Below are 5281 nucleotides of genomic sequence, written 5' to 3'. Positions count from 1 at the left end.
CTTTTGTCTGTGTGTATTTTAATTGCATGAAATCGAACCAAGGTAGAAAGAGCATGACAACTGAGGGATCAAATTCGGCCTCGGTTGTGATAATGGTCCACGCCACATTTCTAAGTCTTTTTCCTGAGATGGTGGGCACGGTGCTTTCTTTGGGGCACTGGCTCCAAGGGGAGCTACAGCCAAATGAAGGTGCATGGTTCTTTCTCTTCCAAAGGTCACTGGAATCAGACTCATTTTTTGGGACATTCCTATGGTGACAGTGTAACACCCAGCGTGACTTACACTGTGTGTGCTTCAATCTGTACTAGTGTCTCATAAGCTCACTCCTGATGCTCCTGAAAACAGCATGTACCCCACAGGAACACTAGGTGGAGGCTTAAGCACACAGACTCTCAGACTCTGACCCAAAAGGGCCTGGGTTTGAGCCCTGGGTCTATGTTAGTATCTGTGTACGTCGGGCAGCTATCTGTGTGATGAATTCACAGTGCCCTGTGCGGGGGGTCCTGTGTCCTGGACCATGTGGATTAGATGAGTTAATGATGCTTGGTCCATACACATCCTCAAACTTAGCTTCTACTCTTGACAGCTCTACTGTAAAGCAGTAGATTCCACACACACAGAGAAGCACCGAGATCATAGCTAATCTCATTTCCCCACAGACAGGTTAGATGCAGATGGAAGGACTCAGTTTCTACCTTTCAGCAGAGAATCCCATTATCTTCTAAGACCCCTTGGAGAAAGATATAATTAGATTCCACTGTTTGTAGATTGGAGAGGTTAAGCCATCTGTTCATGCTCATTATTTCATAAATAATCATCATTTAAAGCCAGGTCTCTCTGAACTCACAGCCCATATTTTGTGACCTAGTATCACATGGCTTTCCCTTGGCTTACTGTCTACTGGGAAAAACAAAAACAAAGCAAGCCACAAAAAAACAAAGCATGCACTACTTCTTTCTTAAAATCCTTCTCCAAGGAGTCAGTGAGAATTTTCTTAAGGAGTGGTGGGTGTGTCTGCCTTCTCATGTCTGCACTCTGGAATCACCATGGCTCCTTGCTTAGCTGTCAGCACTGTGGAAATCCTGCCTTATTCTGTGAGTGTATCCCAGATTTACAACTTCCTTTTTCTTTCTGGTGAAGTGTTTGTTCATGTCCTTTAATGACTTTTTAAGTTGAGTAATAATTCCAGTAGGTAGGAGAGGACCCTCATTTGTTTGTGTTTCTGTGTATTTCAATAGGCTTGGGCATAAAAAAAAATGATCAGTTCATGGTAGAAGGAGAAAAAAAAAAGTATTCATATTTTCCCATTTTCTATATTGTATCCTTTCAAAGGTAAATCTTTTATGTTTTGAAGTAAAACAATGTCTCATTTAAAATCAGGAAAGCTGTTTGTTTCTTTGTTCATAATCAGCTCTAGTGTCTATCAAACAGCTTCTTTGGCAAACCAGCTAGTTTCCTCTCAGGAAACAAAATAACAGCAGCATGATACAAGAAAAATGAAATCTAAAATTTGGCCATCATCTGTGATATGGAACTATTTCTGCATTGGGAAAGCACAGAAGGCAAGATGGGAAATTTGCAAATCCCTGAAAGTTTTGTGCAGCTGATTTCACTGCCAGGGCCCTGCCAGGCAGGGTCTCCTGTGATTTCCAGCTTCTTAGCAACTTCCTTCCCCAGCTTGCCCTGGGCTGCCCTGGCCTGGAAGGTGCAGAGAGGGGAGAGGCAGAGGTGGGTTTGGGGAGGGCAGGAGGGCGCTGCTGTGGCTGATAGTGTTTCATTTTCTCAGGCTTCTTTTGTTAAAGTGTTCTGTCAAATGTGGTTGATTTGTGCAAAACTACTTAAAGTCAAACTGGCCACCACTGGTTGGTGCTGTGGAAGGGGGAGCTGGGGTGTCAGAAGGAAATAAGAACAGTTAAACCACAACCAACCTTGCTCATGTTCAAAGGGCCACAGCTAATGGAAGAACGCATGTGAGAGCTACCACACATACCCTAGACTGGGGGTCAGGGCTCCCACTGTTCACACACACAAAGGCCCTCCAATTAGTTCCCACATGAGTGGGAACCTTACACGCAGGACGTTCAGATGCTGCACCTTCATCCACGCTCATGACCCTGCTCTGAGGGAAACAGCAGACACGACTCCTTGTAGCACTAAGATAACCCCGACCTTCCATCAGCCAGCTGTGCTCTTCCATCATGTGTGACTGACTCAGGAGGCTCCTTCTTGGTTTCATTTCTCAGGGTAGATGGGGTGACACAAGTCTCCTTCCCCTGAGCCCAGTGACAAGGACAGACTGCAGATGTGGGCAACCGTGATGTGACTTATCCCTCACAAGAACAGAGACACGGAGGCCCTGGGCTCAACTGTGCAATCGAATGTCATGTACAGATCACACAAGTCCTCCTACAGGGACAAAATGACCTCAGAGTCAACCTGAGCAGGCTTCATAAAGAACAGTCAACCAGGTGAAAGTGTGAGGGTAAATAGCAGAGGCTGGTCAGCACGTGAGCAGGAAGAGCACATGTCCCACCCCCACCCCAGCCAGCAGGGGCCAGAGTGGGTTCCCCCTCCCGGACCCCATCTGTCCAGTCCCAGAGGGAAGCACAACTCCATTGCTGAGGTCCAGGCTCTAGCTCTCACATCTGACTTCAGGGCACATTCAAGTCACACACTGCACTCCTTCTGGCCTCTGCTCTGAGAGCCCACATCCAGGGGCCTGGCCCTCCTGGGAGGATGGGCCGCATCCCACTGGTCCAGCCCAGCATCGGGGGAGAGCTCTTCTTAGGTTAAAGTAACACACTGACATCCAGCTCATGGTATAGACTCCCATCCACTCCTGCAACAGGACATTCTCACTGTGAGGACACAACTGAAATCTGGAGGATTTAGTCCAAGGACAGACCCTGAGACTTTTCCTCCCTCTTTTTCCAAGTAAGAAACTCACCCTGGCAGAGCTTGAGTTTGGGCCCCCAGCCTCGCAGTGAACCTCCAGCTGCATTTCTGTCATGTGGCCCATTCTTAAAACAAGCACGATTAGAGTTGATTTGATCCACACAAATGGCCAGTTTCCACCCCAACCAGCAGCACTAGCACCACACACAATTGAGTATTTCTTGTGTGACACACTGAATAATGAAGATAACTGACATGCTGCTCTATGATGAATTTTCCTGCTTGAATAAAATAGCTCACCTTATAGTTGAGTTTATTTTAATTCAAACTAGCTAAACACAAAGGGAAAATGATAGCAATGATTTCATAGTACAGGTTAAAAGAAGCACATTCAGGCAATTTTAGACCATAACTCCTAAGAGAAAGATACTATTTCTGATAACATTTCATATGTATTCAACAATCCCTCATGTCTTCCTTTTGTAATTCCAACACTTTAGGCCAAGTACCTAATTCAAAACAAGAAAAATTAGACTAATTTTAACAATTAGTTGAACATAACAATTGATATGTTGGAATTTGTTACTTTTTAAAATTATACAAAGATTAAATGCATGAGTTTAAGACCCACAAAGGAAAAGTAGGGTCTTAAAAAAATACAAAAGAAATCTGAGACATGACACAAAAAACTTAATTCTGTAAATCAAAATAAAAATATCTTCTATTGGGAGTTACCTGACGGCACAGCAGTTAAGGATCTGGTGTTGTCACTGATGTGGCTCATGTCACTGCTGTGGCACAAGTTTAATCCCTGGCCCTGGAACTTCCACATGTGCAGGTATGGCCCAAAACAAGCAAAAACAAAAATCAAAACACCCACAATACATATTTTACCTATTAAAATGTGTTATTCCTGTATATTAAGAAATCTTTTGATTAGGAATAAGGCACCAGACTTGATTTCTACAAATATTCATCAACAAATCAGCCTCAGCCTCACTGAAAACAGGATGGGTCTTGACATTATCTTACCAGCCACAGGTAGGCTACCAGTGTATGTGGTTATGGTACAACATCTGCGAGGTATCACCATCAAGACATTCTTTATTAGCCATTCAGTAACATCAGCGTTGATGTCGCCACTCAACTTTCAATAAGGAGACCCTCTCTCTGGTCCTTTTTTTCCTTCTGGTAATTTTCAATGAAGGTTTTTCATATAGAAAAAGAAAAAACAGGGAAATATTTGAGATGTAGCGTTAAAGGCAAAATGCTACATTTGCCACATGTGTTTATAAAGAAAACTGTGTACTGAATATGGGCTGTGTTTAGATATGTAAAGAACCATGGGTAAGGCCACAGAAGAATTTATTTTAAATGCTTTAGCATTTGGAAAAGGATTGACTATCACATGCCCTTTTTTTTTTTTTTTTTTGGTCTTTTTGCCATTTCCCCAACCGCTGCCATGGCATACGGAGGTTCCCAGGGTAGGGGTCGAATTAGAGCTGTAGCCACCAGCCTACACCAGAGACACAGCAATGCGGGATCCGAACCTCGTCTGCAACCTACACCACAGCTCACGGCAATGCCAGATCCTTAACCCACTGAGCAAGGCCAGGGATCGAACCCAAAACCTCATGATTCCTAGTTGGATTCGTTAACCACTGAGACATAACGGGAACTCCCACATGCCCATGTTTTTGCTTTGTCTGAACACTTGCAGAAAGCAGGGGCCGAAGCACGTTACGTGCCACTGATGCAGCCCAGAGCCTCCGCCTGACACTACTTATTTTTCTTTCCACTGTTGTTTTTCTATGTCGATGTCACTTCAATGGTCACCTTCTTTTCCACTTAACATTTTACCATAGCTGCACCAGACATCTACAGATAGTATAAATGATAGACTCAGAACAGTCTTTCAGCAAGTATTCTATAAACTTCATACTTGGCCCACATCGCATCACCTCAGCACCACCCAAAAGCCTTCATTTTGGAACACCTGAGTCTTGAATCTTGGTTACAGTTAAGCACAGTGACTTTTAGTTTGTGCTACAGAATTGGAACTCAGGCGCTGGGTCCGGTAGTGCGTGCTCTGGAAACTTCCATGTGTTGTGGATGAGGCCCTAAAAACAAACAAACAAACAAACAAAAATACAGCTCCAGCTTTCCCCAGTTCTAAACCAAGGATAATATTTATCCCCCAGGGTTATTTTCAGGATTTAATAAAATAATGAACAAAAATCAATTAGCACACTGCTAAAATGTAGTCGGTGCCCAGCCAAGGATGGCTGTATTGCTGTTATCATTCCACCGACATTCTTCAGCATTTCTCAGAACTTTCACGTTGACCACTCCCCTCTTCCCCCTGCGGTCAGACTTCTGTCTCCGC

The sequence above is a fragment of the Phacochoerus africanus genome, chromosome 11 (genome assembly GCF_016906955.1).
Source record: "Phacochoerus africanus isolate WHEZ1 chromosome 11, ROS_Pafr_v1, whole genome shotgun sequence".
Classification (NCBI taxonomy): domain Eukaryota; kingdom Metazoa; phylum Chordata; class Mammalia; order Artiodactyla; family Suidae; genus Phacochoerus; species Phacochoerus africanus.
Note: the sequence above shows the minus strand (reverse complement) of the source record.